Source organism: Haliotis rubra, unplaced genomic scaffold, assembly GCF_003918875.1.
Source record: "Haliotis rubra isolate DU_JTF1 unplaced genomic scaffold, ASM391887v1 Scf1022, whole genome shotgun sequence".
NCBI classification, from domain to species: Eukaryota; Metazoa; Mollusca; class Gastropoda; order Lepetellida; family Haliotidae; genus Haliotis; species Haliotis rubra.
The window spans coordinates 16,425-31,026 of NW_025764918.1; the positions used below are offsets into that span (position 1 = coordinate 16,425).

Sequence of the window (14,602 nt, forward strand, 5' to 3'; positions counted from 1 at the left end):
CAGCTGCTATACTGGACTTATGGCATACTTTTAACAAAAAGGAGCATTTACTGTTCTAATACACCCTTCCCATTATTCATTTTCCAAGACAGAAAAGCTATCATGGTAAACATGATGAGAATATAGTTCCCATATGCTCTAATGCCACCATTGCTTACACAAATCACTGTTGAACTTTTAAAAAACATTTGGATATTGATATATTTTCCACAATTATTTAAACAGCAATAAATAAAGGAAGCTTAAGGCTGTTTATATTATGATGTACAGCAAGAAATGTACCCTCGTTGCACGCTATTCAACCTGACACGACTCAGCAGAAGTAGAGGCACTTCAGTGTTTAAGTGAGAAGTAGTGCGTAGGAAACACGTGTGACGGGGTCATATAATCTCCGCCCACTGATGAATATTCATAATTATCATTATCACTGATCATGTACATTCCTGGCACATTAAGCACTGCATTTATCCGTTAGCCTGATACACAATTTGTGTGTGCTTTACGTTGTTTCTATTGTACAGATACCCGTCAAGAAAGGGACAGCCAGGTGTTCGAGAAGCACGTTCACAGACAAAGTTATTTATTCATTAACCTGTGCTGTGCCGTCTCCATCCGTTCTCGAACACCTGGCTGTCCCTTTCTCTGCACTCCTCCCTCGTAACAAATAGTGAACTGTGTCAATATTTTAATGATAGTTTGTTAAACAACTTTTATAATTTTAGGACAACAATTCTGCAAAAAACACTCACAGAGTGGGTATGATGTTTTGATTATGATCAGCGTTTCATTGAGTATTTTATGTTTATTAGTTTTCGAGTTAGATTGCAATTCATCGGTACGCTTTTGAGCCAAACGGACTATAGACTCTATTCAAACATGGCATGTTTTGATTTCTGCTGTATAGGGAAATATCACATTACAACACATTCGTCTATGGACTCGGTGTGACATTACTGCATTCATATGTAAAGGGCCGGGAGTGAAGGCATGGAGGTGTGGGAAATCCTACCCCAAGCCCACTCCGAGGATATACGCACAGACACAGACGGTGCACACAGACACGCTGACTGTTCTGTCCTCAGGATGGCTGGGATATTTCTGTTGAGCTGTTACCAGAAATACACATCCGGACAGAGGAACAGAGAAACAGCCAAGCATACACACCGACACCAACATACATACACACCCAAACAAAGAGAGAGAGAGAGAGAGAGAGAGAGAGAGAGAGAGAGAGAGAGAGAGAGAGAGAGAGAGAGAGAGAGAGAGAGAGAGAGAGAGAGAGAGAGAGAGAGAGAGAGAGAGAGAGAGACAGACAGACAGACAGACAGACAGACAGACAGACAGAAAGACAGATAGATTCCGACATGATTTAGTTCCGAGTAGTAAATGTTCCGGTTCGGAATAAATGCCGTGAAATTGAGAATGGATGACACGAATAAAAATTCCGCACATACGGCAAATATTCCATCGAACAGGAACAAATACCTAACCTAACCTATTCCAGTGATTATTGAATGCAAAATGGACTCATCCAACTTGTCAACATCCGGGATGTCTACTAACTTCAACTTGGTTACATGCTGACTGTAACCTGGCTACTGACTAACTTCAACTTGGTTACATGTTGAGTGTAACCTGGCTACTGACTAACTGTAACTTGGTTACATGTTGACTGTAACCTGGCTACTGACTGTAACTTGGTTACATTTCGACTGTAACTTGGCTACTGACTGTAACTTGGTTACATTTCGACTGTAACCTGGCTACTGACTGTAACTTGGTTACATGTTCACTAACCTGGCTACTGACTGACTGTAACTTGGTTACATATTGACTGTAACCTGGCTACCGACTAACTGTAACGTGGTTACATGTTGACTGTAATCTCGCTACTGACTGATTGTTAATTGGTTACTTGTTGACTGTAACCTGGCTACTGACTGACTGTTAATTGGTTACATGTTGACTGTAACCTGGCTACTGCTGACTGTAACCTGGCTACTGACTGACTGTAACTTGGTTACATGTTGACTGTTACCTGGCTACTGACTGACTGTAACTTGATTACATGTTGACTGTAACCTGGCAACTGACTAACTGTAACTTGATTACATGTTGACTGTAACCTGGCTACTGACTAACTTGATTACATGTTGACTGTAACCTGGCAACTGACTAACTGTAACTTGATTACATGTTGACTGTAACCTGTCTACTGACTAACTTGGTAACATGTTGACTGTAACCTGGCTACAGACTGTAACTTGGTTACATGTTCACTAACCTGGCTACTGACTGACTGTAACTTGGTTACATATTGACTGTAACCTGGCTACCGACTAACTGTAACGTGGTTACATGTTGACTGTAATCTGACTACTGACTGATTGTTAATTGGTTACTTGTTGACTGTAACCTGGCTACTGACTGACTGTTAATTGGTTACATGTTGACTGTAACCTGGCTACTGCTGACTGTAACTTGGTTACATGTTGACTGTAACCTGGCTACTGACTAACTTGGTAAAATGTTGACTGTAACCTGGCTTCTGACTGACTGTAACTTGGTTACGCGTTGACCTTAACCTGGCTACTGACTAACTGTAACTTAGTCACATAATGACTGTAACCTGGCTACTGACTGACTGTAACACAAGATTCATTTAGAATCATCAGTTCGGATTCTAGGGAATCTACAACGTATTTTCATTAAAAAAATTAAGGAACTTTCACACATGATAATTGCTTCTTGATAGCCACATGATTTGTTCCATATGGAACAAATACCGTAGGAATTATTTTTTCCTTTCCGTTCCCCCGCGACCCAATTTTTATGACCACCGGGACAAACAACGGAACTTTTACTATGGGGGAACCAAATCTTTTTTACAGACAGACAGACAGACACACACACAAAGGCACGTACAGAGAGACAGACAGACAGACACACACACACACAGAAGAGAGAGAGGCCCATATACATATTTCGGGTCACAGTGACCTCAAGTGTTATGCGTATTTTGGTGTGCATCAGAACTTTCCTTACTTAGCTAAAGGGTAATTAATGGCTGTATATATTTCTCCTCTACGTCGTCTTTCCTGGTGTGCACGGCTGTGTATACTGTGTACAGTGAGGGTTATGCTTCAAGTCCTCTGTACAGTGTGTTCACTCTTTGTTCGTTCAGCGCCGTGATAGTTCTACGTAATGCACACAAAGCGATGGCGTAGTTTGGGCACGTGACTATCACGTGATAAATTAAAATTGTCGTCTGCTCTCGGTGCGTTTATTGCCTGTCCAGATTGGTTGCAAATATTTAAAATTCGACACCCACACCAACCAATTAGTTGTTTGATTAAATCAGGAAGCACATTAATTAAGTGAAATTGCCAGATTGTTATTCCTAGCTCTAACATTCACAGTGTTGTTGAATCATTTCGTGTGACCAGAAGTGTGGAAGGAAGATCGGCCTCGAAAAGGACGTCGTCAAACATGGACAAGACTTCGCTTTTTCAAATAGTGAAAAATAATCACATGTCAATTTTAACTGTCATTAGTACCAAAAATACTGAGAATGTGAACACCCTGTGTCTGGGAGACATGTACCGAGAAATTTGCATAATTAAGGTTATATTAAAATATTGTTGAAGAGAATATGGTTGAGCGAGAAATATATCGTAAGAAGTGTGGTGTAAGCACATGGAATGTGGACGGTAACTGGAATTCTGTAATTTTTACGGATGAAAGTCAAATAGTAAACGACATCAGTAACCGTTATATACACCTGTGCATTAATTGAGCACCACCCTATTTTGAAAATAAGATGTGATGGTACAGAAAAGTTAAGGTAAAGCCATCAATTTAATCTGTAGTCAAAAAAGCTTTATCCACTGACAAATGCCATAACCTTTTCTATTCTTTATGAAAGAATATGTTGATGAAAATGTGATGGGACTGAATTTTTACCCAAAATAACTATTCCTCTCCTGCTCAAACCACACAATTCAATTAAGTTTTGACTAAAAATAACAATTCTGTTATATACCAAGATGACATTTACACATCAAGTAAGCTTTAATTATGCATAATCAGGAAAAACCCGAATGTCAAAGATTCAGACCTTTTCCCAACAATTCTGATTGCTAATTGACAAAAACTGTAAAAGGCCACAATAAAAAGATTGTGAGTTTTTTGTAATGAATAAAAACTTCTTCTTGCCGCATACTAATTACAGCTAAAATCTGTTTGTTTTGTTTGTGAAGCAACTTTTACTGCATTTTAAAAATTTCCTTTTTTTTAGTTTGACTGTGACTTTTCCTAAATCTTAGTTCACAAACCTTCATCCATTCATAATAAATAACGAATTTATAGGCCACACAACAATCAATTATTACTTTCACTTTTCAATATAAGGTAACTTGTTTTAGGACAGAAAAAACACCTGTTTTTAATATAGGCAATTATACTAATTAAAATACATGGTAATTTCAATGGTGTTTTTCGTTTTTGAAATGTTACATGCTTGCTCTATCAAATTATAAAGGTTACTTTTGGAAAGAGTTTAGAATTTCATTGCAGACCAAATTAAGTGGTAAAAATACAGGGTGGTGCTTATTTTATGCACAGATGTATACATTGGGAGAAAGGCCGACGAAGTCAACTGCCCGCAATGTGTATGTGCTTTACGATGGTAGCTGGTGTCTGTTATGGTGTGCGGGTTGTATCTCTGTGCATGGTGTAGGAACTTTAGCACTTTTAGAAGGAAATATATATGCTCAGAAGTATACGGATATACTTGTGGCAGTATTAGCAGCCTTTAGAAGGAAATATAAACTGTCAGGAGTATACTGACATACTGTATAATATTTTGTGGCAGTATATTATATTAGCAGCCACTTCCCCGACGAAAATTAGTTTTTCCAGGATGACAATGCTCCCGTCAATCGGGCCTTTATCGTTTGTGAATACAAAGAACAGAACAATATTAAGTGTCGGACATGGCCTACACAGTCACTGGATTTATACATCATTGAAGATATTTGGCTGGAAATGAAAGAGCCATCCACAACAGAACGGTGGACATGAGGACAAAAGAGGACATGTTTAACACGATAAGGAACGTATGAGTCAACCTGACTGTAGATTATATGCAAACACATACACACGCACGCACGCACGCACGTACACACACTCACACACAAACACCCACACCCCACCCCACCCACCACCCCCACACACACACACACATACATACATACATACATACATACATACATACATACATACATACATACATACATACATACATACATACATACATACATACATACATACATACATACATACATACATATTATTAATAGTGGAGTAAATAGGGAGTAAACCACCTTACCCCTAAAAATGTAAATGAAGGGGAATTAAACTTATATGAATTTTAAATGAAACGTTTATAAATATCTCTTAGTAAAATAATGAAAAGCCGAAATTATAAAGGGAAAGAGAAAACTAAAGCAGTTGTTAATAATAAGAGGAGTTGGAATTGAATAGATAGTAAATAAGGTGGGGTGGGGGTGGGGTGGGGGTGAGGGGTATAGAGACGTTGTATAGCATATTTTGGGCTTAAATTGTTTATAGTACAGTTAAGCTGTACTGTTAGGAATACGGGGCCGAGTAAAGAAAGAAAAAGTGGTTTAATGGGGGGGAAGGGGAAGAAGACGGCCGCGCTGGGAAGCGTGAATTTGGATCCCTTTTCTAGACAGTGAGGGGAGAGGAGATATATTTGTTTAGGTTAAGTTTGTATAGAATTTGTTTGGGATGGTCTAAATTTTATGCATTAAGTTTGAGTTTGTGAGGAAAGTAGCTATAGCGTTGAATATGTTTGGTGAGTTGTGTGGATTGAGTAGAAGTTGAATATTGTTGTGGAATTTACTGGGTATAGAGTTGTGTAGCTGGGTAATGTTTGTTTGTTGCAGGTGGCAGTGTGTAAATATATGTTCAATTGTTTCGGGTAATTTACTATGAATGCATAGTCCATCTGTGTGTCTATTTTTTTATATAGTGGGTAGTTTAGGTTGGTCATGCCGGTGATTAATTTCGTGATAAGTATATCTGTGTGTTTGTTGTTTGAGTAGGAGGGGGTTTTGCTGATAGGTTTGGTTTTGATGGATTTGACCCAGGTGGATTTGTTTGTGTTGATGTTGTGTAAATAGTTTTGGTTAAGTATGTGAGATTTAATGAGTTGTTTGGTTTCGGTTTTGGATGTGTGAAAGTAAATGGGTGGAGAGGTTTGTGTGGTGGCTAATTTGGCCGCAGCATCACGCTTTAACCAAAATGAAGTGATATTTATTTCACAACACCGTGTAGCGTATGGCTTGTGGATAGTTACCTCAATTCTCTATGGAAATTGCACTTACAAACCTGTGATTTATAAACTAACAACGTCTATTATTGCCTAGAGACAATAGCGTATTTATAGTCATGTACTGTATTACTAATGCGCTTTGTCTGAGGTCCATTATCAGTTATTCTAAGAAAATAACAGTGTTTAGACAGAAATAAATTACAGAAAAGTATAGTTTGTCAAGAATTGACCACCGATGGAAGCACAATGGTCTGTAGCTACGGTATAAGGAGATCTTGTTAGCGTCTTACTCGTTAGGTTCTTGTCAAAGAGAGTGAAGACTTACCGCAGACCTTGTAACAAAACGTGTTCAATGTCTACGATTAAGTATACGTTAGGCTAATTTAGGAAAAGGTAATAATATATACAGAGTGATCTGATGTCCAGGTCCTGGTGTATAACACTGCTGAAACACCAAGTCTTCATTTCCAAGGCAGTTTATTCCAACCAGCCACAGTTCGATTGATTTGTATCGATTCTGGAGTATCGAGCAGCATTGGTTACAATCTTGAAAGTAAGTGATTATTATGGTTTCGTGTTTTCTGCAAGGTGACAATATGTTGAGCTAACGCTGACTTCAGGTGTCTGAGATTCGATCATCCGTGTAACTTGAAGTGTAGGTATGAATTGATTAGACACAATCTACAGTGACGTTTGATTGAGACACTATATGGATACTTTCATGCCTCTCAGTCTTGGGCTTTTTCTTTTCTACACGCTGTACGTCCATGTGTGATGTGTTTCAGACGAATTTGAGAAGGCTGACTTTATATGACTTTATATGACTTTATATTCCAATTCATCTGAAACACACCAAACGCGACGTACAGGGTGTAGAAAAGAAAAAGCCCACGACTGAGAGACATAAAAGTATTCACATAGTCTCTCATTTAAACTGTAGATTATGTCTAATCAACTCATACCTACACTTCTGACGTCAACGTTATCTGAAGATACTGTCACCTTGCAGAAAACACGACACTATAATAATCACTTACTTTCAAGATTGTAACCGATACTTGCTGGATACTCCAAAATCAATACAAATCAATCGAACTTTGGTCGGTTAAAATATAAACTGCCCTTGAAATTAAGGCATGGTGTTTCAGCAGTGTTATACACCAGACCTCGAAATCAGTTAACTGTGTAATTACCTTTCCTAAATTAGCCTAACGTATACTTAATCGTAGACATTGAACACGTTTTGTTACAAGGTCTGGGGTAAGTCTTCACTCTCTTTGACAAGAACCTAACGAGTAAGACGCTAACAAGATCTCCTTATACCGTAGCTACAGACCATTGTACTTCCATCAGTGGTCAATTCTTGACAAACTATACTTTTCTGTAATTTATTTCTGTCTAAACACTGTTATTTTCTTAGCATAACTGATAATAGACCTTAGACAAAGCGCTTTAGTATTACAGTACATGACTATAAGTGCGCTATCGTCTATAGGCAATAATAGACAATAATAGACGTTGTTAGTTTATAAATCACAGGTTTGTAAGTGCAATTTCCATAGAGAACTGAGGTAACTATCCACAAGTCATAGGCTACACGGTGTTGTGAATAATTTGATAGAGCAAGCGTTTCACATTTCAAAAGCGAAAACATCATTGAAATTACCATGTATTTTAAATAGCATAATTGCCTATATTAAAAACAGGTGTTTTTTCTGTCCTAAAACAAGTTACCTTATTTTGAAAAGTGAAAGTAATAGTTGATTGTTGTGTGGCCTATAATTGGTTATTTATTGTGAATGGATGAAGGATTGTAAACTAAGATTTAGGAAAAGTTACAGTCAAACTGAAAAAAAGGAAATTTTCAAATGCAGTAAAAGTTGCTTCACAAACAAAACAAGCAGATTTTAGCTGTAATTATCAGTATCCGGCAAAAGGTTTTTTTATTCACAACAATAAATTCATAAAAAAATTATTCCAAAATCTTTTTAATGTGAATTGTTGGAAAAAAGGTCTGAATCTTTGACATTCGGGTTCTTCCTGATTATGCATAATTAAAGTTTACTTGATGTGTAAATGTCATCTTGGTATATAACAGAATTGTTATTTTTTCGTCAAAACTTAATTTAATTGTATAGTTTGAGCAGGAGAGGACATAGTAAGTTTAGGTAAAAATTCAGTCCCATCACATTTTCATCAACATATTCATAAAGAATAGAAAGGGTATGGCATATGTAAAACTGTCAGTGGATAAAGTTTTCTTTAACTACAGATTAAATTGATGGCTATACCCTAACTTTTCTGTAGCATCACATCTTATACATAAACCACTGTACAGAACTGCATGCAATCCATGTACAACAGCCGTAAATAGGGAAACAGAGGTTCAGTCGTCTCAGGAGCCGCAATTAGCTAAGTCGAGTTGCGTAACATACGCATAGCAATATACCTCCACTCTTGGGAACTTGGCCTTTTTGCTGAATAAATTGTCTTGTCTTGTCTTTTCAAAAACCAGCTCAGTCATTTGAATAGAGAACCACGGCATCCTGTTTACATTCTTAAATGAAATGTTCGCGGTGGTACTTGCATGGACTTTCGTTGACATGCTTCAGAAAAAAATTGATTGGCCTGTACAAAATACACAAATATACACCAAAGGGAAGACAAGCCCAACAAACTAGGTCAGATTCATCTTCTTGATGTTCTTCTTGATGTTCTTCTCTTTCTGCTTCTTTCTCCCGATCAAGTTTTTGTAGAATGTACGCAATGACAGAGTGTTTTTTCTGATACTTCTTGATCACTAAATCGGGGTTATTATGGTATTTCTGATAAATGTCTTCCTCTGGTTTTGACTTAGAGCATATATCATCCCGTTGTTTTATACATTCACTTGTAAACTCTCTGATATCTCTGTCTGTGGTTGTGATCTCGATAGAGTTAAGAAATAACTCAATGTCCAATTCCAGCTTTTGCCAACTTGATGCTGTTTCGTTATAGATTCTTTGTTTTTTTTCAAAGTAATCAATGAGAAAGATTCTGCCAGTTTGAAAGGAGACTGCAAATCCAGAGACCACTCCGATGAGCATTTTAGATGCTGAAACCCATTTGTTCTGACCATCACCCACGGGGAGATAATCACATAGGTTAGCAGCAGCTACACCCATAAGACCACTAGCTACCATCACTGCCCAAAAAGCATAGTTACTGTATCTGGTTGACTGTTCGTATAGCATTTTAGAAGCCATGAAACTTCGAATTCTCAGTTCATTTAACATCTTGATATTCGCAGTTCTTGCGTTTGGCGCCATTTAGTTCCCTCTGAAGGAGAAGATCAGTGAATTATCATGTAATAAAACACTATATTCAATGTACAAATTAATTACGATTTTACAAAATTGCGTCCAGAACCTGAAAGTGTATAGTTTCATCATAGATGTATCAGTCGAGATATGACGTTCTATTGAATTGTATATTATATGTACAATATAGCGGCGCACTTGTATTGTACTGTTGAAACAGGCCAATTGAATCCAATAAGGATTCGGTGACGAAGTTCATTGCTGCTCTGCTTCCGGTCACGATTCTCAAAAGACACACACACGAACACACGCACACACGCACGCACGCACTCACCCACCAACAAACTCATTTACATACCCACCCGCCCACTGAAAACTCGCTCACCCACTCAAAGCTCACTCACTCAAAACTCGCCCACTGAAAACTCACTCACTCACTCATACAAGTGCAGAGACACTGACAACCCCAGACATAAACACTCACACACGCACGTATTCACATGTAGGCCTCACACATGCAAACACACATTCACACGCATGTTCACAGTCGCAGGCACACGCACCCACTCATATATACACACACCCTCACACATATATGCACACAACCCGTGAAGATCCGGGTTAGAATTGGCCTTCAGTAGCCCATGTTTGTCGTAACGGGATCGGGTGGTCAGACTCGCTGACTTGGTTGACACGTGTCATCGGTTCCCAGTTGCGTAGATCGATGCTCATGCTGTTGATCACAGGATTGTCTTGTCCAGACACGATTATTTACAGACAGCCGCCACATAGCTAGAATATTGTTGAGTGCGGCGTAAAACTAAACTCACTCACTCACATACATGCACAGACACAAACACACGCACATACATTCACATAAATGTCATCGTGTCACTGCTCAGTACAGATCAGTATCACTGTGTACATTAGTGTTGGGAATTGGTTAAAATCTCATAATTGATGATTGGTTCATTACCACCGATCAATCATCGAAAATAATTGGTTAGCGTCATTGATGAAATTTGTTAATGCACAATGTTATTTTTGTTTTTTGGGGGGCAACGTTTCACATCTTTAAAGGATGACTAGTATGTTAGGAATATACATTTCCTGGAATCTTTAAGATAAATTCAATCATGACTTGGAACTAGCCTGTAATGCTTATGAACTATAACAGACAAAACCATCCTTGTGAAAAATATTGTTGATGAAAACAAGTGTTCCAGAATTGTTTGTGTTCGATTATGAGAAAGCATGATCGATTGCTTGGTTGTTTAGTCACTGCCACCAATCTTCGATTATTTCAATTAATCGGATCACCACTAATTTACACTATATTCAAACATGTTTTGATTTCTGCTGTATAGGGAAATATGGTGTGCATGCAACAACTCGTTTCAACGTATAGCACATTCGTCTATTGACTCGATGTGACATTACTGCATTCATCTGTACAGGGCCTGGATTGAGGGTATGGAAGTGTGAGAAATCCTACCCCAAACCCACTCCGAGGACATGCGCACAAACTCAACCACAGACGACGCACATAGACACGCAGACATATTGTACTAGACTATTCTGTCCTCAGGATGTCTGGGATATTTCTAATGATCTGTTCCAAGAAATACACATCCGGACACAGGAAGAGAGAAACAGAAACGCATAGACACCGACACCAACTCACATACACACCCAAACAAACACACACAAACACACACACAGAGAGAGGCAGACAGACACACACACAGAATAGAGAGAGGCACACATAAACACATTTCGAGCCATAAACACAGTGACCTCGAGTGTAACGCGTATTTTGATATGCATCAGAACTTTTCTTACCAAGCTAAAGGGTAATGGCTGTATATGTTTCTCCTTTACATCGTCCTCCCTAGTGTGCACCGCTGTGCAACTGTGTAGAATAAGGGTTATGCTTCAAGTCCTCACTAGAGTGTGTTGGAACACTTAATTGATGTCGGATTTTGCTGACTTTCAAGTTTGTTCGTTCAGCGCCGTCATAGTTCTACGTAATGCACACAAATTGATGGTGTAGTTCGGGCACGTGACTATCACGTGATAAATTAAAAATGTCGTCTGCTCTCGGGGCGTTTGTTGTCTGTCCATATTGGTTGCAAATATTTAAAATTCGACACCCACACCAACCAATTAGTTATTTGATTAAATCAGGAAGCACAATAATTAAGTGAAATTGCCAGGTTCTTATTCCTATATAGGACTAAAAAAGGACTGAAAGTCAAATAGTATTCGACATCAGTGACAGTTATATACACCTATGCATTAATCAAGCACCACCCTATTTTGAAAATAAGATGTGATGGTACAGAAAAGTTAGGGTATAGCCATCAATTTAATCTGTAGTTAAAAAGCTTTATTCACAGACAGTTTTACAAATACCATAACCTTTTCTATTCTTTATGAAAGAATATGTTGATGAAAATGTGATGGGACTAATTAAGTATTCCTCTCCTGCTCAAACCACATAATTCAATTAAGTTTTGACTAAAAATAACAATTCTGTTATATACCAAGATGACATTTACACATCAAGTAAGCTTTAATTATGCATTAAAGATTCAGACCTTTTTCCAACAATTCTGATTGCTAATTGACAAAAACTATAAAAGGCCACATTAATAAGATTGTGGAATATTATTTTTTATGATTTTGAGTTTTTTGTAATGAATTAAAATTTCTCCTTGCCGCATACTAATTACAGCTAAAATCTGTTTGTTTTGTTTGTGAAGCAACATTTACTGCATTTTAAAATTTTCCTGTTTTTTAGTTTGACCGTAACTTTTCCTAAATCTTAGTTCACAAACCTTCATCCATTCATAATAAATAACGAATTTATAGGCCACACAACAATCAATTATTACTTTCACTTTTCAAAATAAGGTAACTTGTTTTAGGACAGAAAAAACACCTTTTTTTAATATAGGCAATTATCCTATTTAAAATACATGGTAATTTCAATGATGTTTTCGCTTTTGAAATGTTAAATGCTTGCTCTATTAAATTATAAAGGTTACTTTTGGGCGAATTTCATTTCAGCAAATTATTACAGGGTTATTTTATGCACAGATGTATACATTGGGAGAAAGGCCGACGAAGTCAACATCCCGCAATGTGTATGTCCATTACGATGGTAGCTGGTGTCTGTTATGGTGTGCGGGATGTATCTCTGTGCATGGTGTAGGAACTTGAGTGATTTTAGAAGGAAACATAAACTGTCAGAAGTATACTGATATACTGGATAATATTTTGTGGCAGTATTAGTAGCCACTTCCCCGACGAAAATTATTTTTTCCAGGATGACAATGCTCCCGTCCATCGAGCCCTTATCGTTGTTGAATACAAAGAACAGAACAATATTAAGTGTCGGACATGGCCTACACAGTCACTGGATTTATACATCATTGAAGATATTTGGCTGGAAATGAAAGAGCCATCCACAACAGAACGGTGGACATGAGGACAAAAGAGGACATGTTTAACACGATAAGGAACGTATGGGTCAACCTGACAATAGATTATATGCAAACACATACACACGCACGCACGTACACACACTCACACCCACGTACTCACACACATATTTACTTACACACACACACACACACACACACACACACACACACACACACACACACACACACACACACACACATACATACATACATACATACATACATACATACATACATACATACATACATACATACATACATACATACATACATACATACATACATACATACATACATACATACATACATACACGCTTTAACCAAAATGAACGGATATTTATGTCACAACACCGTCTAGCTTATGGCTTGTGGATAGTTACCTCAATTCTCTATGGAAATTGCACTTACAAACCTGTGATTTATAAACTAACAACGTCTGTTATTGCCTATTATTGCCTAGAGACAATAGCGCATTTATAGTCATGTACTGTATTACTAATGCGCTTTGTCTGAGGTCGATTATCAGTTATTCTTCGAAAATAACAGTGTTTAGACAGAAATAAATTACAGAAAAGTATAGTTTGTCAAGAATTGACCACTGATGGAAGTACAATGGTCTGTAGCTACGTCATAAGGAGATCTTGTTAGCGTCTTACTCGTTAGGTTCTTGTCAAAGAGAGTGAAGACTTACCCCAGACCTTGTAACCAAACGTGTTCAATGTCTACGATTAAGTATACGTTAGGCTAATTTAGGAAAGGTAATGACAGAGTGAGCTGATGTCCAGGTCTGGTGTATAACACTGCTGAAACACCATGCCTTAATTTCAAAGGCAGTTTATTCCAACCGGCCATAGTTCGAGTGATTTGTATCGATTTTGGAGTACCCAGCAAGTATCGGTTACAATCTTGAAAGTAAGTGATTATTATAGTGTCGTGTTTTCTGCAAGGTGACAATATCTTCAGCTAACGCTGACGTCAGGTGTCTGAGATTCGATCATCCGTGTAACATGAAGTGTAGGTATGAGATGATTAGACACAATCTACAGTTACGTGTAAATGATAGACTATGTGATTACTTTTATTTCTCTCAGTCTTGGGCTTTTTCTTTACTACACGCTGTACGTCTGCGTGTAGTGTGTTTCAGATGAATTGGAAAAGGCTGACTTTATATGATAATAGAACGACATCAACATTGAATTGAGAAGTTGCTAAGTGTTGCTTGTTAGGTAAAGATATCTAAATCTAATGATGATTATTTTCATAATGGAACTATAAAGTTGTTGACAGAACAAGGTTTACTGGACAGCAAAGAACAGTTTATTCAAATCAGTTAACTTCTTTGAGTGGCATTTTAGAAGCTGGGAAGTACAAAATTGACACACTTTATGGATAACAACTTCTTTAATACGTATTAAAGAAGTTGTTATCCATAAAGTTTGTCAATTTTGTATTTAAAT

The 14,602-nt window shown here is 37.7% G+C and overlaps 1 long non-coding RNA gene across 1 annotated transcript; it reads right to left on the bottom strand.

Moving 5' to 3' along the window:
• Positions 1 to 8,835: 8,835 nt before the first annotated feature.
• Positions 8,836 to 11,688, bottom strand: LOC124271088. The gene is made up of 2 exons (XR_006896941.1): positions 11,500 to 11,688; positions 8,836 to 9,676 (listed from the first exon to the last, which is right to left on the bottom strand). It is a non-coding gene; the product is annotated as an uncharacterized LOC124271088 (long non-coding RNA).
• Between the last annotated feature and the right edge of the window lie 2,914 nt (positions 11,689 to 14,602).